Raw genomic sequence first — 27854 nt, forward strand, 5'->3', positions numbered from 1 at the left:
ACATACCAACATAGCATTTCTTAAAAGCCATTTACCCGCGTTAAGTGCACTTAATTCAGGTAAAACCTATTGACAATTCAATGGCATATATCCTAGCAATTTTTCAAAAGTTCAATTGCATGCATAAAGTGTATTTAGATGTGTAAAATCCAGTTTTAAGTGTGTAAATGCTTTTGAAAATCAGGCCCAATGTGCATACCTTCACAACATGTGCAAACCTGTCTGCATAAATAAGAAGCATTCTGGGGGTGCACATTGCAAGGTACACGTGTGCATCTATTTTCAAAAGATGTGTATTCGGCAGACCACCAATGTGCTTAACTTCACCTAAATGTACATGCATCAGTTTACCTGTATAGAAATACAACATTCAAATAAAGCACGTTAAGTGCACACTGTGCGTGACGATCACCTTGCTCTCTGTGCGCTTTCAAGGACATGCAGGCCTTTGCAGTTTGAAGCCTACCTGAAAATTTAACCCATAAAGCGTAGCTACGGCTGAAAATGAATTTAGGGGGAAAGATTTTTGAAAGCAAGAGGAAGTAACCATAATAAAAAGGGCACACTTCTTTTTGAGCGTGACAATATATTACAAGGAAAAATCAACAAAATCTGTAATATGATCACAAAAAGGAAAGTGTAAAAAAAAATCAAGTTTTTATTTTGTAGCTAGGACCACCAATTAAAAGGTGCACAGTCTGATATAATTTTGTGTTTTGTAACGGACTGTGCAGCAGTTATCTCAAATCCATTTAGTTTAAAATTTGACATTTTTTCTTGGTCAGAAAGCTATCACCACAACCACCCTAATTTAACCTAAATAATTTACTGCTTTAAAAAGGTTTATATTCAAGTACTGATGAGGTCAGTACTCTGACAAGGTAGCTAGCTATCACTACAGCCTCCCCTTTTTTTGCGGTAGCTCAGGAGTCGATTCTGTGGCATATCTGAAGAGCTTGCATGTTGAACAATTCATTTTATTTTACATTCTAAAAATAAAGTAATTTTCCAATCGCTCTTCTGTCTCCGAATGGTTTATTTTGTTCTTTCTTTGTAGGGGTTTGGATGTTGGGGAAAGTCTCAGGAATGGATGGAGGGCAGACAGGGAGGGGCAATCTCAGGGATGAAGGGAGAAGTGGAAATGGGGAAGAGGAAGAACTGAGGCTCAGGGGAGGAGGATGATGTTAAAGAAAATTGAAGATCAAAGATAAGAGGGAGGGAGGGAGGGAGGATGGGAACCAAGAGAGGGAGAGTGCCCAGCACCCAGCGTCTCTTCTTGCATCCTTGGGCCACCAGCAACTCACTCCTCACCAGGAGGAAGATGACAACAGCACCTTCGGCCATGTCCTCCTCCCCTGCTGCCTGATTTGAGCTGTGCAGGACATGGGAGTGCCTTATGAGTCTTGCTAAGGGTGGCAAAAGAAAAGTACATGTCAGCCATGGAAGGGAGGAGTGGGAATTGTTGCAGGGCAGGGAGAGGGAGAGATCCCTATGTACCTGCCCTGCCCTCTCCATTACTGTGAGCGGCTTCCCCGGGTTTTTCATTCTCCCGCTACCTGCAGGGAGCAGCAAGGCAAGGATCAGATTTTCTGGCTCTTATTGCAGCATCACAGGAAATCTGGAGCTGTGCCAAAAAACTAAAACAAACCTTTAAAAAGAAATTAACATCTGAAACAAAACTGAATTTGAGACATCTGCTTCACCGTAGGTGACAAACATAAATAACATTTTGGATAGCATATTAATGATCACCTTGTTAAAAGTAAAAACTAGAGGCTTCTCGCATGGAATTACCCACAGAGTTAAAAAAAAAAAAAAAAAGAAACCTAAAAAAATGGACGTGCACAAGGTGAGTCAGATTACATTAAGAAAAGAAACGTAACCGGGAAAATATACAAAACTTTATGCTCAGAAAAAAAAATGCAGGGCTAAAAGCCTAGAAATAAAATCCCGTAAATCTGGGAACACTGCTTTTCATTAAGTTTAAATGAATCTGAGATCTAACCATGCAGCTGTATACTCTCAAGTCTCCAAACAGTGCATCATCCTAGAACTTATTTGCAAGGCTTCTTTGACCCATAGCTTGCAGATGACAATACATCGGTAGGACCCCCGACGTACTGCAACACCGACAATGCAAGAAGCCCGCTCTGAGCAGAAGGGGGCATGTGCTGCTATGGTCAGTGAAAGCTTCCAAATGTCAAAACCATCATGGACACCTCCCCTCCAGCCCCCTGCGACGTACCGGATAGATGAGAAGGGGATGAAGTTGGCCAAGTCTCTGGTACTGTGGAGAATGCAAACCAGGCCAGGGGGGGTGCAAGAGTTTCAGAAATGAGTTTATTTTTCCAGATAAGAAGCAGCCCCAGGGAGGGGCTAATTATTCACCTCAGATGAGTAAGTCAGCACTGTCTTCCAATGGAACAAGGAGGCAGAGCTCTGGGAAGAGGGCAGATTTGGACCAGCAGGGGTTTCCGAACGTAAGAGACTACTGTGGGCCGAGAGCTGGAAAGATTCTGTGGAGAGAGGAAAGGTTCCTGTTGCCAAAGACTTGGCTAATGATGAATCCTACTGGAAAGGTAAAAGCCTGGTTTGTTAAGTTGCTTACCTGTTCTCCCCCGAGTCTGGAGAAGTGTAAATGCTGCTGAGGACAAGCAGCTGGCTTCACTTTGAGTTTCCTCTGTGCCAGAAAAGCAGAGCTGGCTAGAGCTGCTGCTACAGTTCTGACTCAAGGGCAAAGACGCTATATTGTGAGCTTTAAACTCCCCTGAAGGAAAGGGATGAAGACTGCTTTGTTTGCCTGCAGAAACTTGTTTAAAAAAAAACTTAAAAGCCCTATGATTTGCTGTATTTTCTAACAGAATTGTATAGGCACGCACTTAAATCCAAAAAGTGAGCATGGCTCTTTTTTCCACTGCTGTTTACTTCCTAGCCCACTTGATTTTCAAGTAAAACAATTTTAGGGAACATTGTAATTCCATTACATGTATGCAGTGTAAAGCCTTTCCATAAGCCAAACATATTTAAACAAGTATTAGAGCACTGGAGTTTATCAGGAAATGACTTACCTGTACACAAATGCACTTTCCCTTGCATAACCTTGGCTAAACCATAAAAGCAGGCATTCAGCAATTACCTGTTATCCATGGAAGGAAGTCTGCACCAATTTGCACATTTCTGGACTTCTAAATCAGTCTATGAGGAGAGTGGTTTTCAAGGAGCCGGCATGCAATATGTCCTAAAGAGAAGAAAGCAAGAAAGGGCAGATAAGTAATCACTCTTCATGTCCTCCGGCGGAGCCATAAAAAACTCCAGCAAATTGCTATTGCACCTCCTTGTCAGTACTGCCTCAGCCATCTGTGCTTGAACATAATTTGTTTTTCAAATTGTCGTCATGTCAAAAAAGCTGCCAAACAAAACACATTCATAATGAAAAAGACTGAACCACCTTCTAATAAAAAAAAAAAAAAGTATTGCACAGGTTAAGGTTGCCAATGCTGCCGTGGCTTCCCGGTTACCTGCATCGCTCTATACATACAGGTGCAGCTCCAGGGACTCCGACTGTGAAAGCAGCACCGTCTCCCCTTCTCAAAGCCACCAGGCAATCTCCTAAAACTCATCCTTGATTGATCTCACCCCCACCTCGGATCACCGAGAACCCCTAATCAGCCAAAGGTGGGAATCTAAAAAGGTGTCCCAGAGCTGAAGGGCAGCAGCAGAGCTTGCAGAGGATGCTGCTTGCAACAGCCTTGCACTGGAGACTGAGTGTATCACCTCCATGAGGAAGTCATACCCTACTGGCCTCAAACAGATGACCCCCATGTGGCCCAGATCCTGAGTAGCCCAGTTGGCAGTGTTGGTTATTCTTTTACACTATATCTTCATTTGTTAAATGGCTGAGAAAAATCAAAATACTGTAATTTAAACAGCACCATGGTGCCCATGTGTGGGATTACTTTTGTTTCATATCAAACCAAATAAAACACAATAGCAAAGCATTGTTAAAGCTGTAGAACTAACACGAATAAAAAGTTGATAATTCATTTGGCATGAAAAAAGGTCACACTAAGGGGGGGGACAGACCAAGGGCCCAGCAGCTGAGCTGCCGGAGGGGAAACCCAGCTTTGCTGCCCAGTCCTGGACACCCTAGCATTGAGCTGCAGTGGCAGGCGTTTTGTTTCTTGCGAGGCAGACCATGCAGGCACCCTTGTCCTGGGCTGGGAAGAGTGAGCCGTCGTTCATGCCTAGGCCTGTCCCCGTGATGGCCAGGGAGGGAGGGGCAGATATAAATGGGGGAAAAATATCCCGGCAGTGTGAAAGACAGGGTCACTGTGCCTGGTGGCTGCCTGATCCAGAAAGCCCCAAAATGAGCAGCAATCGAGTCGCTGGGCTACAAAGGTTAAATAAGTTAAGCAAGTTGGTCAAATGTTCACTTGCAGTGCAATGAAAAATGAGGCACGATTCATGGTCTTGAAGCGGCAATGGAGAAAAAAAAAAAAAAAAAAAAAGACTCCAGAGAGGAGCAGATGTGTCTTGCCAAGGGAAGAGCAGTGGCTCGAGCAGTCCCCTTACGCCTTTGCTCCATGGGATAAGAGGCCTTGGAGACCACAGCCACAATACCATGAAAATAATTTTACCTGCATGTCATACACAGCCCTAAAAGCACCATTCTGCTCCCCAGCTCATGGGGTCCAGAGGAGAGAGCTAAGCATTAAGAAGAAAAGGAGAGGACAGCTCCCTTCATGCTCACAGAGCCCCAAGTCACCTCTCTGCCCTTCCTGCTCAGCACCTTAATCCCAACATGGTGGAAAATGCAGTTGTGCCCACAGAAAGAGACATCGAGCATGAGACGTCCACAGTGCCTACGCGATCCCCATCACCCAAGTTGTCCTCGCTTATCCTCTGCTGAGGGGGGAGGAAGCTATTGCATACACTGGCTGCAGAGGGTTTACCTGCATGGCAGGAGAAGAGACTGTGACTGGTTTCCAAGTAATTTTTGACGCGTTTCTTTTTCTTGGATCCAGCAATTTCCTCTCAGTTCTTTAGGTTTCTAGCACAATCTGGATTCTTATCGGATTATAAAAGCCTTCATTCAAAACCACCTAGACTGGTTTTTCACCTATTTTGTAACCCTCTACCTAGCCTAGCCACTGCAGTGACAGCCCTTGGCCAAGCGCCACAGACGACTGCACCCTCCAGAACACAGTACATGTGAACCCAGACTTTGAATAGGAGATATTACCTTTTGTGCAATGGCCAACACTCTCTCCCCCTCCGGCACTATGAACTTTGCCTCTGCACTAACTCCAGCCAATCTGGGGAACAGAAGCCAGATCTGGAAATTGAAACCAGGCTTTCAACCCGATAACTGAACCACCAGGCTGACCCCATTCTGATGCATTTTTATGACAAAACTGTAACTAAAAACCAGTATATGCAATGCTATTTATATGGAGAAACAGGAACAGGGAAATAAAGAGTTTTCCATGCAGCACGCATACTCACCAGCACAAGAAGATCGGAGCACATTACTCCCATACTCAGAGACCTACATTGGTTCCCCATTGCACAGAGAATCATGTTTAAAACTTTATCCTTAATTCACAAAACCCTTCATACTGACAATATGACATGGCTTAATAATGATTTATACTTCCACGAACCATCCAGAACACAACATGCTGCCACCCTACATACCCCCTCATAAAACTTTCACTCTTGAGGCAACTAAGAAACGTGCCATTACCACAGCCGGACCAATATGTTGGAACAGCATGACACCAGAACTACGTCAGGAAATCTGCCCAGTAAAATTTAAGCAAAAACTCAAAACATGGCTATAAGATATAAGGCTATAAGATATAAGATTTCCCCTGAAGAAGCCCGATGAGGGTGAAACAAGGAGCCTTGTTGGGTGATCTACTTTAAAAAATCCAGTGGAAAGCACAGGAACATCGTTGGAACAAGGAAATTGGAGAATATATATATGGGAGGGAATTGTTTTGCTAATTAAAAGATATAGACCATTGGGTGTTATATTATATGGGGAGTTGGATTTTTAGAGGAGTGAGTGATGAGTGAATGTGAGTATGTGAGTATGTTGTTATCACTGAGGGCATGTTCGGACATTCTGTATAGTAAATTCATTATAATACATATTTTGAAGGTGAGGGTATATGTATGTATATGGTGATATGTACTGTCTGATATACGTTGTTATAAGACTGTGTATGTAAAGTTTATTTATATATGATGAAAAGTGCAATACAATAAATTGTTAACTGTTTTTGAAATTAAATAATAGGTATAACAAAATTTATTAACTAGAATATGTTTATTCAGTATATATGATAACAAACAAGTGTTATTAATATGATTCTCTGTTGTGTTGTGTTGGGTATTGTGGTTATTGGAGGATTTGTGAGTTCTCTCATAGTTGTTGTGCCAGATTAGGTTTCCAATGAAGCCAGCCCACACAAATCAGACATCTAAATGCTGTACAGCGATAGGTCTTACCTTCTATATGGAGGAAGTAAGCGGCCATTCCCCGATAGTGAATCTAAGTTGGTCTTAAATCCGACTGATAAATGTAGAAGGTAGGAGGGTGTGCAGAGTGAAAAACTGTATTTTGGTACATTCATTCATTTCATAGATCACAGTCATTCTTAAGGTTCACTTCAAATTAAAAAAAATGTTTGTTCATTTCAATTGTTTTTCTATTTTATATTGAAGTCTACAGGGGAAGCGATCCACGAGCCCTACCGACTTCACTGTCAAAGAATAAATGGCTGAGGCCAGGTCCTGTTGCTGAGGCCTAGGCCCAGACACAAGGCCAGGTCTCATCACCAGGGCCCAAGACTAGGACCAGGCTGATGACCGGACATGGTCTGAGGCTGGATCCCATTGCTAAGGCCAGGGCCTAAGCCTAGGCCCATGTCCAATGCTGGGGACTAAACTGAGGCTAGGTCGCATCACCAAGGACTAACCCAGGCTGGAGGCCAGGTCTGATGCTGGGGCCCAGCTCAAAGCTGGCTCCTTTTGCAGAGGCCCAGGACAAAGTGTAGGCATGACACCAGGGCCTGGCCCAAGGCTGGGTCCCATAACCAAAGCCCATGCCTAGGCTAAAGTCTGAGAAAGGTTCCCATTGCCTAGGCCTGAATCTAGGTTTAGACTCGACATCAGGGCGCAGCCAGAGACCAGGTCCTATCACCGACACCAGGCCTGAAGCTGGGTCCCGTCACAAACGTCCAGGCCCAGATGCTCAGGACCAAGCTTTCCACTGTCTTCTTTCTTCGACAAAAAATTATGCCATCCACCCAAAAGCTGCACCATGTCACTACCAGTGCAGTACTTTCCTCTTAAGCAGACGGAATCATTTTGATATATGGCCATACATCAAAATGATATTGTCCACTCAAGAGGAAAGTGCTGTTGTGGAGTCACTGTAGCACGTCCTTTGAGTAGATGGCATTTTTTTGTCAAAGAAAGAAGAAAGATGTCAGCGAAAGGCCTAAGCTTCGGCAACAGAAACTGGCCTTAGGGCTAGATCCTGGCATCAGGCCTACACCTAGGTCTATGTCTTGGTGACGAGACCTGGCCTCAGTTCTGGACCTTGGTATCAGGCTGAGGCCTGGTCCTGCCAGAGGACTGGTTTTGTGTTCTTCTGTCTTGCTTTGTTTTGTTTTCAAATGTACACATATGAAAATACACAAAATTATTTGGGAATTTTGGTTGGAGGTTATTTTCAGTTCCTTTCAATTCATACCAAACCGAAAATGGCCTCATTTGTCATGTTTTGCGCAATTGTTTGAAAGAAATGAACATCCCTAGTAGAAAGTAAAAAAGCAGTTTTTGTGTGGAGCAGGAGAAAGGATCTAGGGCCTTTTCCTCACACCAAAAAGCAAACATTCTCAACTTCGAACCATAGGACTTCCTCATAGAGTTCATCTTGGAAACCAGAACAATATGAGAGCCATACTCAAAGATTCAGGGTTTGCAGAACTACTCTCTCAACATCCAGGCTGTGAGAGCTAGGGACCAGATGTTAGGATGGCTCAACAGCCCCCAATCTTGAGAGATATGAATTGGCAAATTCCCCAGCCTGATTGGATCTTTGTGGTACATATCCCTCAGGAGAGGAAACTAAATATGTCTCAGACAAAAGGGCGCTATGAGAATCATAGTCCCTCTCTCTATTCTGATTTTCAACAAGGTTTTTGTAATAAGAGAAACCGTCAAATGTGTCCAAGGATAGTTATCTTGATTCCCTTTTCTGGAGCAGAACAGTGAGACCTTTCTTTTCAGAGGGGATGCAAACAGATCTACCACAGGTGTGCCCCACTCTTGGGATATCTGGTTTGCTACCCCCTTGTCCAGGGACCATTCATGGGGTTCCAGGACCCCATTCAGCCTGTCTGCTAGGACATTCTCCTTACTTGCCAGATAGGTTGCTCTAAGGACCAATCCCACATATAGACAGTCTCCTGACACAGGAATTACAATCCTACTGTTCCGTTTGTTGATAAAAAAAAAAAAAACATTGCCATTTGAATGTCCCTCTGGACATAGTTAATTTTTTTTGGTCAACCAATCTCTAATCAGAGCATACCAAATTGACTAACTCTAGGAAGTTTATTTGACAAAGTTTTTCCTGAGCTGGGCTCCCCACCCCAGACTGAATTAATCTGTGGTGAGGACAATTTGAAGCAGAGGAATTTAGAAGGGTACACCTTTATCCAGATTGTAATGGATCAGTCATCAGGACGGAGCTCTTCAGAGTCTGGGTGATTCAGATACAGTCCCAAAGATTCTGAGTGCCCAGGAGGCTTTGGACCAGAAGATGCAGAATATTGGTGCTATGGCATTGGTGTCTCTGCAGATGGATGTCTAGCCAATACTGGACGTCCTGCTGATACCGGTTATCAACTCCTGGAAGGGAATCAGCAATCCTGCTTGTCCTTGAAAAAAAATATAAGGGTTGTAGAAATATGGTAACCATATAGCTCCATGTTTGTAGGGAAGAAGTTGAGCAAGTTGTGGTTTTACTCATTGCATGCATGGACTTGTAAATTCCAATTTCTTAAGAAATAAGAAGTCCATGTATGCAACAGGTAGGGAATCAGGGTTGGCTCTGCTTCTTACTGCAAAAGAAGAAGCTATATGTTAGCCCTACTTCTATGGGCCCTGCATGTACTCATGGCCCACTAGTGCCACTTAAATGCAGGAGAATAATGAAAGACAGCACGCTGGGAGCTGCTTTAATCTACATTAACTGCCAACCGCATCCTTAAAACAATGTTAAAAAAAAAATTATGCAAGGAAGTTATAGGAAAATTATATGAGACGACAAGAGTTTTAGCAATTAAACGAGATTGCTTTAATTTAAATTGTATGTAGTTTGTAGTGGATACTATATCAAACTGCAATGGACTTCCAAGAAGGCACTGGACTAATCTGCATGGAGAGACCATGGCTAAAATTTAACCTTAAATGAGCATGGGCAGACTGGCTATTTTGGACAATGGCTTTGCTCACTTTTGCAGCTGAATAGTTTATTAGAAAATTTTGTGTTGGTCTTTTAAGAATCATACAGGAAGATGACAAGGCCTAAAATTCCCTAATAGCAGAGATGGTGAAGTCCAGATTTTGGGCTCGCTTGAGATGGATATGAAGGGCAGTAATACGAAAGGGGCTGAAAGTACAAGTAAAAGACTGGAGGCATGTGGAAACAGATGTTGGGCAGAGAATGAGTAAATGGGCATATTAATTCCCAACTGGGCAAACTGAATGGACCAATTTTGTCATTTCCTGCCATCATTTACTGTGTTATTCTGTAACTTGGTAAATTAAATAAGTGGAAGGTTCAGTTCACCTTTTGGGCATTTGCATTATTCTTGCTGATTATCAAAGGAAAAATAAAAGGGAAAGGTAAAAGATACTGAATTCATTAGCCAGGATTATTGGCTTATGCTGTACTGCCACACTGAACCAGACTGGTGGATCAGAGAGAAAAGACTAGTCAACCATCCTTCTGTTTCTTTTGCATACTATTATTACAGTTTCTAAATTTATTTCTGTCTGCTATATTCTAGTTTTAGCCAGTTCCATGCTTGATAAATACTGTCTTGAAAGTAGTTTTTATTAAATTATATTTAACTGACATCCATAAATAATAATGTGATCTCTTGGAATATCACCTATTTTGATCCATAAGCAGCATCCACCTTTAGTATCTCTCATTCTGGAATAATGAAAAGTAATGCATTTAATAAATAGGATTTGATATGTATACTTCCCTGAGTTCTGACACTCTTGTTTCCACACAAACAAAATTGTGAAAAATATACTAGATAAAGAAAATTTAAGTCAGCATTTTGTACCCATCAAGGTTAATATCTCCGCCATCTTTAAAACTGCTCTACCAAGACACACTCGTCGACATGCAGTGAAAACTATTCACCAACAATTGAGTTTAAAAAAAAAAAAAAAGTCATGCAAAAATAATTTATTGACTCTGCCACCACCAACATAAGGAAAAGCAAAAGTAAATGAAACTCCATTAACATAATGTAAAGGCTTTCATTTTCTAGTTAACTGCCAGAGTAAGCGCTAGAAATTTCTTAGAAGTGCTGTCTCTTGTTAGCTTTAATTGCACAACCAAGGAAATATGGTCACAATCTTTCCAAAGAAGCCTCTAATCAGGATCAAATACTGCTTGCAAAATGAATCTATTCCTTCCACTCCCCCTCTTCCACTCAATAGCAATATATGTGGAAGCCAAGCCTTACAGAAAGATGGTTTTCTAAGCTGAATCTTACACTAATCATTTGCCTAACCAACTGCCAATAATGAACATTTTCCACATTCTTAGCTGAGATCAGGAGTCTGTGGCTCAGCAATTATATCCAGAGTACATGCTGTAGAGTGATTACATCCCTTGGAAACAGGAATCTAAAACGATCAAAGGCATCAAGCCGAAGCGATAATTACTACAGAGAAGGTATATACATTTTTCAATACAAGCATCTTGATCTTCATAATGGACTCCTAACAAACTTTGTGATCAAAAATCCCTTCATATGTTCAGTACTGATAATGTATATCAACAGTAGCAAACCTACCTCCACTTCTCTCCTTTTAGATTTGATTAGTCTAACTGAATACTTAGCAGTTGTCCATATTGCTAGTATTTTCTATTAGGTGCTTTCTTCATTCTACTTTAAAATACATATATTTATAGAAGTACTAGCTGTACCCGGCCACGCGTTGCTGTGGCAGAGCCTGGTTAAGTGGAAAAGAAAGAAAAGAGAAATTGAATGGCTGTAATATGTTTAATTTCGCAATGCTTGTGGGTATACAATATTTTTAGTTGTTCCATTGTTTGTGCAGATATAGAGAATGTCAGGTTTGCCGACTCTTGAACACGCAACATATAATTGTCCATGCGAGAAGCAATCAGTTTCTAGATCTAAACCGCAGAGTTGTAAAGATTGTCCTTGAGCTTTGTTGATGGTTATTGCAAACGCCAATCGAATTGGGAATTGCAATCTCTTAAATTGAAATGGCAGATCTGTTGGAATGATAGGGATGTGAGGAATGAGGACATCTTCACCTTTGAAAGGTCCTGTCAAGATTGATGCTTCTATGACGTTGCTCATCAAATTTTTGACAGCAAGTCATGTGCCATTGCAAAGCGTTGGCTGGTTGATATTTCGTAACATGATAATTGGTATGCCGATTTTCAATTGTAGTATGTGAGGTGGCATGCCTGGGAGGTCGAGTGAATTCAAAAATTCTGTGGGATAATTTATTTATTTTATTTATTTATTATTTTTATATACCGACGTTCATCTCAATTGAGATATCACACCGGTTTACATTCAGGTACTGTAGGTATTTCTCTATCCCCAGAGGGCTTACAATCTAAGTTTTTGTACCTGAGGCAATGTAGGGTAAAGTGACTTGCCCAAGGTCACAAGGAGTGATAGTGGGACTTTAACCTTGGTCTCCTGGTTCATAGTCCACTGCTCTAACCACTAGGCTATTCCTCCTCCCTTAACTGCTTCATAAAGTTTGATCTTCGGCGAGGCATTATTTGGCTGAAGTAAAGCAGATGGCTGAATGGTCTGTTAAATGACCGAGGTGAATGGGACCGCAATATCCCAAGAAAGAGTGAAATGCAAATGAAAGTAATGTATTTTTTCCTACCTAAGACACCTCAGACCATAAGACGCACCTAGGATGCAGAGTGTGAAAAGAAAAAAAATGAAAATAGTTGGTGCTAAATGTGGTCTGACCCTGGGCGTCTGTGCGTGTTATGTAGTAAAATGGAGTGGCTAACCAATTTTTTACTCCCCATTTTGTTTTGCGGTCTGGGGAGGGCTATTTTGGAGCCTTCCCCAGATCGTGCAACTTTTGTCTGTTTGTGTGTGAACCCCTCCTCCCCAAAAAAAAACCCCCATCACAACTGTTCTCTGTAAATAACCACCCCACACCCTCCTCCCCCCTCCCCAGCCCAGCGAAATAAAGTTACCCACCCTCCTGCCATCCCCAACAGTTGCCGAATGCATGAAACATCCCCCCCATCGTGACCCCTCCCCAAGATGTTTGCAATTAAATCAGTACAACTCTCCACCCTCCAGACCCCCTGAGATCTGATACAAATCTCTGTCGGTGGAGCGGGCGTTCAGGAGCGGTCCGGGAGCGATGTATTGGCATTGTGCCATCGGCTGCCAGCAATGAAAATGGCTCTGACGGCCCTTTGCCCTTACTATGTCACTAGGATCCAGCAACGGCAGCGGTAGGTTCTGTGACATAGTAAGGGCAAAGGGCCGCCGGCTGCCAGTCCTGAAAATGGCGCCGACAGGCCTTCGCCCTTACTATGTCACATGGGCTACCGCTGCCATTGGTGTCCCCGAGTGGCATAGTAAGGGAAAGGGCCGTCGGCGCCATTTTTATTGCTGGCAGCCGACAGCCACAGTCCAGGCGATGTGTCCCGGACCGCTCCTGGCCCCCCGCTGGAGCAGCCAGGACTTTTGTCAGGTTTTGTGTGTGTTCGGAGGGTGTGGGAAGTAAAATAATTTGGCATGTGTTTGGGTGGTGTGAGGAGGGTGGTGGGTGTTTCATAGCTGTAAAGTAAATTATCATCTTCACTGTATAAGACGGCCATACATTTCCCCCCCCCCCCCCCAACACTGTTGTGCTGAAAAAAGTGGGCAAATGTGTGAAAAAGGAAGGGAAACGTGGACCTGAAATGGCGAAAGGATTAGTGTAGCGTGTGTTAGTGTAAGGTGTAACAGATGGCGCTTACGTCCAGCAGATGTCGCTGTTTTCAGGAAAAAATTGTTTGAACCTTTTTTACCTGTCACAGGTGTGACATATCTGTAATGTAAGTACAGAAGAACCTTCCCGTATGCGAAAGGAAGGTTGTGTCCAAATCTGAAAGCGATCGGTACAGTGGTTTCTGAGATTAGCAATTTTGTACAAACTATTTAACATTTTTATTTATATAGAAGATAGATTAACTCAGCTTTGGAACTGAATGACTCAGTAGACTGGCAGAGAGGTAAATCTTTAATTCATGGCCCATAGGAAATGAGTTAGTGACACAAGTCCTCAGTCGGATAGTGTCCACATCTCTTAAAACAAAGCTGACACCCTTAGTAAAGAGCTACAAACTATCAGATATTCTGCAAAATTTCTAACATACTGTTTGCAGGTCCTTGTTGTATTTGCAAGAAATTGTAAAGGACTCTCAAAGGTTCTGTGACTTTTTTTGATACTAAAAATACCAAACATCCAAGCAAGCCAACACAATTATGCAAATCTTGCAGATTTTACTTTAGCATTCTAGAGAATTCGTTGTGTGATTACACAAAATATTTTAAAAATCCACAAACAGTATAGGCATTTGATACACTGGGTCAAAAATCCATTAGAAAGACCAATTTAGAAACTTCTTTTGGCAAAACAGGAAAATTCATGCCCCCGCCATCTCAAAAAAATTAAAAATCACAGTTCTAAAAAAACTTAAACTGTTTCTCTTTTGCTGTGCAAAATTTCACCCATTTCTAACTTTTCTTAATGTCCATTGTAACAGAAAAGGCAACAATTAAATGTGCAGTCTTGCCAAAATCCTGCCCATTGCATGAGCGTTAAATTAATTAAAAACAAATACATACTACAACTGCTTTAACAGGCATTCTTAAGAAATGTCACAGGTGTAGTAGAGACGTTTTCTGTCATCCTGAAAATAAATGATTTGTATATAACTCCTCACACTTCCATTTAGTGGTGTTCACAGTATATTTAAATATGCTCAACAATTTCCTAAGCAAAGAACTGCTGCATATGTGAATTTTTTTATTTTTTTTTTAATAGAATCATGGCTCACTTGTAACAAACTTAGGGCCTGATTTACTAAGGCTTCTCTCCTATTCTGTATTTATAAGAAGAAACATGCTTAGTAAATGAGGCCATTATTTTGCCATAAATAGAAGGAACAATTATTGCAGTAAAGCAAAAATTGCCAGGACAATTTTATAAACATTACCATAATCTTTCCGTTCTTCCTCAAATGTTTCAAATTCCTTTTATTCCATCTTTAAAATTAATCTGCACATAAAGTCATTGTTTTAAATTTCAGTGGAACACAGTTCAAACTCATCTAAAGTAGAATAAGAGCAGGAAATGGTTGGCAGGGCTCCATCTCCCTCGGCCACCAATCTGGACCCACCAGCCTTTGCCACAGTACAATCAGCCCTTTTCCTCCTCCTCATAGCAAAAAAATTAATTTTGGGAAGCAAGGAGGCCCAGCTGCTTTAAAATGTTTGGTCAAAAAAAATCAGAATATTCTGCACAAATTATACAAGCTAATTGACGTCTACCTCATATCATCACTAAAGCAATCATTATTCCCACACCTGGAAAGGCTTAGTGACAAATATATTATACAGCTAAATTTCAAAGCTCAAATATTCTCAACTAGAAACACTTTCCCCAAATAAAACGGCGATGATCTGTGGCACTTTCATAGGATAACAAAAACAAAGATGAACCTCCGACACTAAAATCTGTTAAAAACCCTCAGAACATGGGTGTACCAGCAAGCCTTTGGGGAAAGAGCCAAATAAAAGGTAGCAGATCGATGGGTGATGATAAATCACACTTTGTTTTAATGAAGGGCAAGCTCTGTATTCAGGCTATTCGCTATGGATTTCTGCTTTGCTTTGTTTGTTATATTTGTATGTTTGTTTTAAAGATTGTAAACCTCCATAATCATCGGAGTGAGCAGTGAATAAATACATTTTAAATAAAGATAGATAGGGCTGGCCACGTGGGCTGTGGCTTCATGCCACCATGCTGAGCGCTCCTGGTGCCATTCCCACATCCAATCTTCCACACTCCAGGTCACCTGGGGCTGGAGATGCTGCAGAGGTTGGGAGAGAGGAATTGTGATCTTTAACAAAAGTAATTTGGTGAATGGATTTTTGAGTCCATGCTCCAGAATCCCAGAAGCAGCCCTGGTGCATGGCTCTCAATTTCTCAGGACTGTTGCTGCAAATACCAGACTAGGTATCCCCAAGGCGGCTGAGAATAAAACTCGTGGTACCAAGATCCAGTCCCTGGTTCTGATTGAGCTGGAAGAAATAGGAGAAAGGAGGAACTGCTAGGCAAAAAAAAAAAAGTGAAGTCACTATTATGTAATGTGAAAAACCTACATAAAGAAGGATAATGAAGAAATAGCTAAATCTTCCTAGCTATTCAAATATACTGTATGCAACCTGTGGATTCAGGGGCGGCTGCTGCCCCCTAATGGGGCACAGCAGGTGTGCAGGCGCTGCCGATAACAGGGTGACCTGGGAGCCTGTCCGCCACGTGTCCATCCATTGACACTCCCTCCCCCTCTCCCACCGGGCGCACCAGGAGAACCCGGCTCCCGCGCTTACCTGGCTGATGGGGGGAGAGGATCACTACCTCCCCTCCCTGGCATGGAGTCCCATGGGCTTCCGGGGGGGGGGGGGGGGGGGGAAGGGGAGAGAGGTTTATTTGTTTGGCAGTTCCAGTACAGACGGCCCCCCTCCCTCCCTCATGGCTGGCGTCATGGCGCGTGCTGCGTGGTTTCTGCGTTGCACTCCAGGTCCTCCCGGCATCCCTTGTGGTTGCGTGCCGACGCCAGTGATGACAGAGAGGGAGCTGAGTTCCTGCAGGAGGGTTTAACCCTGCCGGTAAGCCCTTTTGCGATCGCCAGCACCAGCCAACGTTCTTCCTCCACCCTCTCTGTCCCCTGTGGTCTACCAGTTTTGTATGATGTTTCACATTCTTGCATTGTTCGTTCATTATTAACTGCATCTATTGTCTCTGTCAAGGCAGGTGTCTTTGCCTCGGGGGAAGGTAAGCATTCAGCATGGGCCAGGGTGGGATTGATCTAGATCACTTATTAAGGGCACAAGCCAGAGCTAGGGCTCGGCAAACCACTGGCACGGCAGGCCCTGGTAATGCCTCGGAGCAGTTTCAACCCCGTGGCTAGATGTGGACTGAGGAGAGCTTGCTAATGGTGGTTTCAGGACTAATGGTCCTGGTCATGGCTCTGGGAGCCCGGAGGAGGGTCTCAGCTCGGCCCCCGGCCCCAATGGGGTGAGGGGGCGATTGAGGCCCATCAACGGGTCCTGTTGTTGATTAATAAAGCTGCGGCCATATTATTCCGAACGCGATTCTGGTGCCCGCCTTGTACTTGGTATTCAACGTTCTATGAGGAGCGAGCGGAACCGGCAGGCGTACAGCTGGGCCTGGTGCCTCATCAGAACATTATCAGAGAGCCAGAGAACCTCCATGCTTGGACAAGTTTCCACCTTACCCAAAAGAAGCTGCTTTATCCTCATGCAACATCACTGGAAAATGAAAGCTTCCCCCCGCATTGTTCTACATATCTCCCTCTCGAGAACTTTCAAACACTGGCGCGCATGGATGGAAAAAAAAAAATCCAGCTTCCATGAAAACTACATCATAAATCTAGGAACACTCCTGACAGCACATCAGAGGTGGCGTTAAGGCTGTACCAGAAACGTAGCTGCTACAGGGCACCATCGGTGCTTCAAAAGGGTGCCGGGACCGGGCACCCAAATGCCCTCCCCTCCTGCACAAGGCGCTGCTGAGACTAAACTTGGTCTTGCAGCAGATTTTTCCCAATGCGTTTAAGGAAGCGGGCGCTTGGCCAAATGAAGGAGGCCACAAAGGTTTGGCCAATGGGTATAAAAGAATATTTCCGTTAGGTACGTACGTAGGGATGAATATACATCTGACTTCTCTAGGGGTTTCCGGCCAGTGGCTCCATGTTAGGTTCTTTACGATGCGACTCGTTATCAAACAGAACTGTGCTAACATGACATTATACAAAGAAGTTGAGGCAGCCTGCTTTCTGCATGACATGAATCTCAAAAAAGCAATTACAGCAAAGACTTTCTTTGCACTCCTTGCCTCCCTCCCCCCCCCCCAAATCCAGCCACCACAAACAGAAATATATTCCACGGCCAGGACACAGTGCAACTTATACATCACAAAGCAAGATCTGTCCTACTTTAATCACAGTCTGAGAAGCCAGTACTATTTCTTAAAAAAACATACAGAAAGTACATTAAATTATTGATAGCTATTAAACTGGAACATTTTTAAACAGCTTTCAGCTTTTATCAATCATTAATGCCATTTTCACGTTAGCATCTCACTGGCTAGCTGCAGCATCAGATTGCACTCTGTAAAAGATAATAATACAATTCCTGCAGGCACTGATACATTTGCACTGTGCAGATGGGAAAAAAAAATAATATTCTGGGGAACTATTTGTTTCTGGCAATTAAATCAGAAATACAATACGTGAAAGTTGATGGATAATGGGGTATTGATTCTTTTGTGATCTTCAGCTTTGGTGTGTGGCGGATAATAAGATCACACTATCAGTTGAAGGTTAATAGTGACCATAGCATACTAATCAATATAGATGCGTAAATTAAGCACAAGTATGGTAATTATATATGGGATCCTATTCAATTTGAGTTTTTGTCAAAAGCACAAGACAGGAAAATCTCCTGGGGTCCAAAAAATCAACAGGATCCTATTTATACTGAAATAAAATAGGCCCCAATTTTAATTATCCACCTCTGGTGTGTTTTTGAAAAGATTCCAATCAATTTGTCTTATATACCAGTGTTAAATGCCTAAAGCTACAGTTCCAGAAATAAAAGATCATAAAGAGAGATGGTTTTCACACCTAGTAGTTGGCCTTAGAAGAACTTTCAAACCCTGTGGAGAATAGGGGTCATTGCATAATGGCAGAGCCACCAGTTTACCATAACTTAGGAAGCCCCAGCAACTACAGAATCCTTCCTCCTCGCTTGCAGCCTGGCTCCTCTCTGTTGCACAGCCCCTGCAGTGCCAGCAGCTCCTTGTGTGTTGTGCACTGCAAATACACAGCAGGTGCTGCCTGCATTGTTAACCAACTCTGAGCCATGCAGTTAAGCAGCAGAGAGAGAGAGAAAGAGAGAAGCAGGCTGCGAGGAAGGAGGAAGAGAATTCATTGTGAAGCCAGACTGGTAACAATGGGTGAAGTGGATAACAAGGAGAGCTTGGCAGCAGGGGATGGGAGTCCTGAATGGAAAAGATAGACCATAGAGAATAAAGGGGGGAGAGGGAGAGAGGAAAAGCTATGGGGGAGGGAGGGAGAAAGTGGCACTTCTGAAAGGTAGGAAAGAGACTGAGTGTGAAAGAGGAGACACCTTTAGGATGGAGGGGGTGAGGTAGGCTTAAAGAGAAGGAAAGGCTGGGATGAGAGCTAGAAATAGCTCTTAGTAAAGAAGGAACAAAAAAAAAAAACCCGACATTTTTAACAGGGAAGTGGCCCCGGTGACTCCTGGATTTTATTTCTGGGTCAGGCCAGCAAGGCCGGAGCAAGGGTCTTAGGCGCCCTAGGCGAACCTCCTACCTTGTGCCTGCCACCTCCCTGGTCCAGGCCGCGGCTCAGACCTCATTCATTCAGACAGGGCCCCCCCCTCTCTGTCTCGTTCACACACACACTTCCTCCTTCCCTCTCACTAACAGCATTGCTCTCTCATACACACACCCAAAAAGAGGAGCCACTGGTGGCCCTTCGAGACTCTGCTTCTCTCGGCCGCGAGCAGGATGGGCACTGCTCACAGCCCACTGAGTTTCTACTCCTCTCAGCAATAAGTGGAATGGGCTCCACTCACAGCCCGATATGGCTGCTCTTTGCTCCCCCCTAATCGGTGGCGCCCTAGACAACCGCCTAGTTCGCCTATTGGAAAGTACCAGCCCTGCAGGCCAGCCAGGGTGGCTGAGGAGCAAGCTTTCAAAGCCCCTGGGAGAGAGGGGAATAGGAAAGGAGATGGAAGGATTCCCCCATAACCCTGCAACAGATGACTGCCCTTGCAATGACTGCACTTGGAGAGTTGGGAGAGGATATAAAATAAGGAGAAAAGTTTCTAGGTGGTTGTGAATGAAGGTTCAAGGTGCCTGATTCTAGCCATAGCTCTAATTAAGCTGGAAGCCCAAAAGAGCAAAATGTAAAATCCAAAGACCCAATTCCCAGCCCCTCCCCTAAAAATAAAAAAATAAAATAACTGCAGAAAAAATGAATGATCTAGATCAGGGGTGGGCAATTCCAGTCCTCGAGGGTCACAAATCTGTCGAGGTTTTAGGATATCCTAATGAATAGGCATGACATAGATTTGCATACAACTGAGGCAGGGTGCATGCAAATCTCTCTCATGCATATTCATTAGGGATATCCTGAAAACCAGACTGGTTTGTGGCCCTCGAGGACCGGAACTGCCCACCCCTGATCTAGATGCACCCAAGTTACAATTCTATTGAACATTTTGTACTAAAGTTTTTTTTTTTCTATTTATAAGATTATACAAAAATTATATGTAAAACAGGTAAAATAAAATAGCTGAAGAGTCTCAAACCACGGCACACAATCTTACACATGAGTAGCCACAGAAAACTGCTTAACCATGAAATGTGTTCTTCAAGGGCGTAATACTACTTATACAGTGACAACAGAAAGCCTATAACCCCCTAAACAGCTTTCACCTTTTTGTTGTGTGAATGCATTAGACTTGCAACAATTCAAATGAGGATTCTTTTCCACTCATACCCCACACCTTTCAGGAACAAAAATGTTGTATTGGGGAGCAAAGCAACAGATAAAAACAGTTCATACTTGATGGAGCGGCACCTCTGGCAGCAGCTACAGCTCAGAGTGTTTGGACAGCGCTCTACCAACTTTGCACACCTAGATTTGGTAAAATTAGACCATTCTTTACAAAACTGTTTATTACATATATAAACAGACCAACATTGTTTTTTTGGTTTTTGTTTTTTTTTTAAGAGGGGGACCCAATATAAATATTTAAAAATAAAACTCACAAAATGGGCATCCTTGGTCCACTTCTGCCACTTCCTGAGGTTTCCTTGGGCTCCTCTGACCTCTCACTCCACCCTACCAAAATGCCAGGGCCTACCCAGCTGGACTGAACAAAGCCCAGCCAGCTCTCCCCCCCCCCCCCCCCCATACCCCACTTATCCCTTTTGCAGGGTCTTTGCCCCACCACATCTGTATAAAAATAGTACCCAGCCCTGAGACTGGCACAAAACCGATGTCAAAATGGGACTAGGGCACAACAGGGGACACCATAGTTTCACAAATTTCAAAGAACAACACAAGCCCTTGACAGCACAGAAAAAGAAAACAGCCTGAGGCAACATGCCACAGTTTTCCTCCTCCTTGGCACAGCCCAGATCAGTGTAGAAAGGAGAGGAGGGGGCGAGGAATGTGTAGGCCACTGCTGCCACTTCCAGCTTGCCCTGGCTTCAGTCTCCTGGGGTGATTCAGTGGAGATTGGTGAATTTTGTGGTAAGGGGTAGAACTGGCAGTCATTACCACAACATTACGGGAAATACTGCTAACAGCAGAAGTCCTAGAAAGAAACACTGATACTCACATAGCCAGGTCTGTATGGGAGGCTGCATAGGGAATCTTGTAGGGATGTGCATTTGTTTGAAACAAATGGGTAAAATACAACAAATGAATCCATATTCAGTTCATTTCTGAATCCCCCTGAAAGGAATGGATGGGGTCCCATGAATAAAATGAATATTCACTTGTTTTAATACATTTGCTAGATAAATGCCAGCCTCTGCATACCACTTTTATAACTATATTTGTCTGTTAATTACATCATAATTATGAATGTCAATTTGTAAACCATTATGATCTATTTATGGTACGTCAGTATATAAAATGTCTAAATAAATAAATAAATAAATCTCATTCATTTGTGTTTTCCATTCATTTCAATAGCCCACTGAAGTCTATGGCAGTGTCATTTCGAGAGAAAAAAAAGAAAGACAGTGTAAAAATAGCAACCAGCTCTTTCCTGTGTGACTTAATTACCTTGTCTGAGCCATGTCAGAACAAAGCCAGGACAAGTTGGCAAGGAAACCACATAAGACACATTGCAGTGAAGCATCTTTCTAAAGTAGCCTATACTTGCTATCTGCATCAAATGATACTGACATCCTTACACCATAAACTCTGAGCATGGACAAGAAGCTCTGTCTATTTCCTCTCTATAGCTCTTGGTTGAGAAGGAATTGTGCTTTGAAGCGGTCTCTGAGTTTAAAAAAAGTTTTGAATTTTGCAATGGCTTTTGGTTCTTCTGATCTTCTCTATGCTGCAGTGGTCTCACACTTTCGGAGCCAGAGAGAGACAGTACACTGCCAATTTCAATTTTTCTCTGCACTGGGGAAGAGTCAGGATGGGAGACAGTGTGGAGGCAGTTGCAGCAATGCTAATGATTTTTTTCTCTGTCTGGACACCAGTGAGGTAAGCAGTGCATTCTCAAAGAATGAAGAATTTTATCAGGATGCCAGTCTTTTCAGTGCTCTTAGTGTTTAACAGTATTTTTTGTGTGTGGAGTCAGTCAACACTAGTGGACACAGCACAGCACACATACACCGTATATATGTGACAGTTCTGCAAACAGTGAATGGTATTGTAAATAGGAATACTGTAACAATACCACTAAATAAATTTGTAATATCCAAATCCCCAAAAGGCATTGCACTTAAACAACTTCCATCATGACAGGAAAAGGGAGAGAAGAGGATGTTGGCAGGGGGGAGAGCAAGTGATGCAGAAACAGCCCAGTGAAAAATAAGTCTTCCACCAAAATTAGAGAGACATATATTTGGCCTCAGAGTGGCAGGAGTGGAAGATAGCTAAAGGCCAAAAAAAAAAAATGAAATCTGGAGAACATATGCCACTGTCACCTGTTCCTCTCCCTCTTCTTTTAGAGCAGAGAGAAAAGGTAGCCGAGCCATCCAAGTCAGACAGTATCAGGGCATGGGACACAGACTGCGGCAGAGAAGTGCAACAGTCAAAACTAGCTGCATGCTACTCTACACTGGTTACTGCCTCTCAGGCAAAGGAGGCAGTATTTTTAACAACTGATTCTGAGGAAGAATCGTGTTTGGGATTCTCTGAATCAAAACTTGAAGAGCTAGTAGCTGAAGCAAATTTGGGAAGATTAATCACTAGATAGGTAATATTGATGGTAATGAAAGCAACCCCCCCCCCCCCCCAGCAAAAGCAGGCAGTGCAAATAGAGATATCCCTGGCATTCTTGATTAGTGCCAGCATCAGCCCCAAGGATATATAGAACACATCCCGAATGACATCCTTGATCTGGATGCAATTTAAAGTGAGGGAGGACCCATCTTTTGTTCAGTGGATTCACTGCAGTAAAGATAATAATTGAGGGGAGAAAGTCAGGCGTCTGACATATGCTGATATGCAGCATTACCTGGAGAATCAGTACCCACTAACACTGCCATCAGGGAAGGGGCACAGTACAAGCCTGGGGACCCCTTCTACCAGTCAAAGTAAAAACCAGAGGAAATGGGATGAAAAGAGGAAGACTTTTCCCCAGCTGATCTCATGGCCCCTTCCAGAAGTCAGGTGGCAGGCCAGCAATACCCAGCCACGTGTCCTAAGCAGCAACCCACCATACAGGAAATGGGGTGGTTTCCATAACACTGTCCTAGGGCAAGAGGCAAGCAGCCTCTAAAGTATTAAAGAGGAGCATCGGGGAAATAATAGCCCTTGATGACCTAGCAGGTAGTGAAGAACATGTGGTTTAAGCATCTGCTACATGTGTTAGCCCACAATTACAAAGTGCCTGCCATGACTACATTTAATAGGAAATTCTTTCCCACCCTGTACAACCAGTGCTGTAGTCACATGTAGGCACAGCTTGCTAAGGCACGGGAGAATATTGTGCATTTAACTAGAGATAGCTGGACCAGCACAAATACTATTTATTTATTTATTTATTTACAGTACTTCTAGTCCATTTTAACAAAGTATGTTCATGGTGAATTACAACATATTTATTTAAAACAATCAATATAATCACCAAATAAAATACATTTACATATCAAAAGCTTCCTTATATAACTTCTTCAGAACTTTACAAAAACATTTGCAATCAGAAATTAAATGAAGATTATCAGGGAGAGTATGCCATAAAAAATGGAGCAACCAAAGAAAGTGCACGGGCACTAGTATAGTGGAGCCTGACAGATTTAGCCTGGAGAGGGACAACAGGTCCTCCTGCTCCTTCAGTGATTTTTACTATCTTGCTGTCTCGTGTTTGCCTTGCCTACCTGTGCTGGCTCTTGTCCTGTTCACAACTTTACTGTTTGCTGTGTCTTGGTCACCTGTCCTTGTCTGTGTGTCCATTTCTACCTGACTTCTTGTTTTGACTCTGGTTTTGGATCCAAACTATGCCCTTGGACTGCCACCTGCCCTGACCCCTCTTTGGACCTCAACACTCCCTGATCTCCACCTCCCCGACCTCAGCTCTGACCCCCGACATTGCTTGACCTCCACTTGGACTTTAACACCATTTGCTCGCTGCCCACCCAGACCTTGACTTGCCTCTTGACCTCGTCTGACTGCTCCTTACAGGACCCTCACTGAAGCCCTGCCGGCTCATGGAACCCAAGGGCTCAACCTGTGGGGAACTGAGCTGGTATAGATGAAGCCCTAAACCAAGTCCTTGTAAGAGTGTGTCCACCTGCTGTTTGTGTAAGCATAGTGGGCTCATCTGCTAGGCTGAGTCAACCATGCCACAGTCAAAGGGCTCACATACATGACAGTATTCCACAGAGAACATGAGTTCCAAGAGTGCCACCTACACAGTTATCTTTGAAGAAAATGCTCAAGAGAGCATGAAAGTTAAATTCTGTATACTTATGGGTCTTGCAATTATTGGTCTCATCCAGTATTTAGCCATTATGGATTATACCACAATAAAAGGGAAGGGCTGTACATGTATAGCACTCAAAACCACCAGAACTTTGCTCCCCCAAAATTTCAGCTTCTGAGGTAATGGAGGCAGCATTTGCAAAACTTGATTCAGTACAAGAATTATGTCCTAGATTCCTTGAATCACAGGACATAACAGCTAGTGGCTAACAGCAGTTGCTGCCTCTAGTCAGTAGCATCTTAGCCTCCAGTGAAGACCACCTCCAAGCCCAAACAACCAGCACCTAAGGAAATTACATCAGGCCTCCCCCAGCTGCCTAGGTCTTTGTACCAATTTGGTTGGTGCCCTTTGCTCCATATTTGGAGCCTTGGAGTGTTCCTGCCACACTGGATGGCTACTTTACACATCTCATGATGTTTTGCGGGTCTTCATGGCACTCTCTTTCACTTGCTTTCACACTATCACTGTTCTGAGGGATTTTCTGCCTCTTGTGATGCTTTGTTCCCCCCCGTCATGGTACCTTGAAATATTCATGCCACACTTGGTGCCACTTTGGCCATCTCATACAGACTTGGGAGGGGTTTGTGTCACTGTTCTTGATGCCCTTTGCCCTACTTTTGAAGCCTTGGGGGTAATCTTGCCAATCTTGCTGCTATTTTGCTCCTGTGATGTCTTGGATAACTCCTTCCACTGCTGATATGGACTTACTCCTTTGCAGATTCATGGGCTCTTCATGCCAATTTTGGTGCAATGTTCACAGTCTTGATGCACTGGCATGCTTCACTATTCTAATGATTTCTCTCCATCAGTTTCATTAGAAATGATTAGAAAAGCCCAATTTGGGAGCTCAAAATAGGCTGCATTGCTTTCCCTACTGATTATAATGGCAAACAAATGAAAGAATAAAAACAATTTTATTTTTTCATTTCAAACTAGTGAACAAATGGAGTTGTCCTACAAAATGAATGACAACCAAAATGAAAAGCATTCCTTTGCACACCCCTATTATCTAGCAGGCTGCATGTTCAGGCAACAGCCAAAGTAATATTGCAAAGCTTCATAGATAGGTGAAAAGGGGAATTTGGGGTTTGAACTAGGTGGGGGAGCTTATCTGTTCATCTGCCGAAGATAGAGTACAAATGAGGAAGATGATAAAAACTGATCTGGCTAAGGCCAAAAATCTTATAACCAGTGATACTTGTTCAAATTCTTCCTAGAACAAAGAACATTCCAAATACATTGGAATTAATTGATGTCATCTGTTCACTTACTTACTTGTAGGGTTCCTCAGGGCTCAGCCCTTTCTCCTACTCTTTTCAATTTGTTTCTCTCTCCACTCACAACTTTAATACAAAGTCTTGGTTTCAGCAGCTATATTTATGCAGATGACTTTCAGGTTCTTGCCACTTTGCTTCAGTCCTCTAAACTTAAAAAGTTATTCCTGAAAAATCACCAGAAATAATGATCCAGTGGACTTACCAACTCCTATCAAGTTTGGAACTCCAATACCTGTGAAGAATACAGTCACTTCATTAGGGGTACAACTAGATTCGTCACTCACATTCTCTTTTTGTTTCTACCCTAGTTCAGTGATCCTATTTTTTTTCTTATGGTTCATTTGAAGACTCAAAACAGTTTTAGAAATAAAGTACTTGAAGATTATACTATTGCAATTCCATACTATATGGATGCTCTTCCAACTAAATTTGCAGACTTCAAACAATACAGAACACAGCAGCTAAAATAATCTTCAGTAAGAGGAAATTTGATTACAGAATGCCACTTTTCATCAAACTTCATTGGCTTCTAGTGTCTTATAGAATTCAAAATTGGCTATCTAACTTTCAAGGTCTTTTGTTGGGGTACTTCTTCATATTTGTCCAATCTTCTTCTCCCATATTTACCTACATGTACTCTACATTCCTACAACTAGAGCTTCTATTTCTCCTCTCACCTAAACTGATAAGACTGGAATACCCTTGAAAAATCTGCTTTTCTTATCTGGCACCCAGGCTTTGGTACTCTTTTCCTTTGGCATTATGCCTTGAAATAAACTATGCCAAATTTAAGAAGTCTCTTAAAACTTTCCTTTCCACAAAGGCCTTCCAAGACAAACTCTTCCTCTGATTTTACAGATATCTATGTTCTAAGTATTTATACAGATATTTAATGTCAATATTCAGCCTGTATATATTACACCGTACACGCTTCAGAAAGAAGCTACTTAATACAATGCAAGTATTAAGAAGATTATGAACAGTAAATTTGAGAGACTGAGATAACACCCAATATACCCTGGCTTAAGAGTGAGGTTCATTCTTTTCATGTATATGCAAGAGAAACCAAATGCATCCTGTACCTCCAAGTTCTGTGAATATATATACTATATCCACAGAAACCTATCCCATCACATACGCGCACAGATTCTTCCAACAATAGAGGCAGAGCAGAATTTTATCCCGTATACCTCACTATACAAAAATATATTCAAATTCTGGTGTCATATAAGCAATAGTAACAGACTCCCTCAACTACCAGGCACATTGTGAAATACTACAAAATCTTGCAAAAAATAAATAACTAAAACTCAGCACATATATAGCAAACCTTCCCTACCATAGCCGCATTAACCCACAGGACACAAACAGCAATAACCCTACCTATGAAAAGGCAGTATATTACACTGGGCTCTAGAACACGAAAACCCTTCCTGTTGGGAAAACATAATGAACAAGACTCCTGCAGAACCCTACCTGCTAGCAAAACACAAACAGACCTTTACCAAATACAGAATAGTTGACCACATAGGACATGAAAAATGTTATGCTGGGTCAGACTAAAATCCATTAAGCAGAGTATCCTGTTTCCGACCTTGGCCAATATAGGTCACCAGTATCTAACAGATCCCAAAAGTGGATTCACATATTACAAATGTGCTAACAAAAACTGAAATGGAAGCTCCAGCAAGCCAGTTACTGTATTCAATGCAAAACATGAAATAGAAATACCTTTGTTCTCATGCTTGAAACACACCCCATTATCACACTTGTGAAGCATTGGGTATTATGTAGGGGATTGCTGAGATCCTGTCATTCTTGTAGAGAAAGGAGGTGTTTTGTTACATAACACATACCCAACACCCTTAAGAACAATATGGAAGCATAGTGGCCCAAAGATAATACCACCCACCTATGTCGTACTTTGCTTTCTTTACTCCTTGCCCAGTACCAGGGATTTAGCAAAGTTCAAGGAATGGTCTGGCAGCCAAGCTTTAATGCAAAAAAAGTGCAGAGTTGTGCATTTGGGCTGCACAATGTCCATCATGTCCAGATTTTCTGACCTGCTAGCTGGCAGAACCCAATGGTTCAACTTGCAGGAGAGGCTGTTGGTTTAAGACCAGCGATTCTCAACTGGTGTATTGCAACACACCAATGTATCGCCAAGCACTGGCAGGTGTTTTGCAGCTTCCTGTGTCCCGCTGCCCCGGTTGCACACAATACACAAATT

At 42.8% G+C, this 27854-nt stretch overlaps 1 protein-coding gene across 11 annotated transcripts in view; it reads right to left on the reverse strand.

Moving 5' to 3' along the window:
- Positions 1-27854, reverse strand: part of ZMIZ1 (zinc finger MIZ-type containing 1) — a 1075801-nt gene that overhangs the window by 907675 nt on the left and 140272 nt on the right. For 9 of the 11 annotated variants that reach the window (XM_029609504.1, XM_029609506.1, XM_029609507.1 and 6 more), the window contains one exon: positions 3137-3238. The exons of 1 other annotated variant lie outside the window; for it this stretch is intronic. The gene's annotated coding sequence lies outside the window, so the exon portion shown is untranslated. Of the gene's footprint in view, positions 1-3136; positions 3239-21017; positions 21134-27854 lie in introns of all 11 variants that reach the window. One more of the 11 variants, XM_029609502.1, reaches the window with a different exon arrangement.

The sequence above is a fragment of the Rhinatrema bivittatum genome, chromosome 7 (assembly GCF_901001135.1).
Source record: "Rhinatrema bivittatum chromosome 7, aRhiBiv1.1, whole genome shotgun sequence".
Taxonomy (NCBI): domain Eukaryota; kingdom Metazoa; phylum Chordata; class Amphibia; order Gymnophiona; family Rhinatrematidae; genus Rhinatrema; species Rhinatrema bivittatum.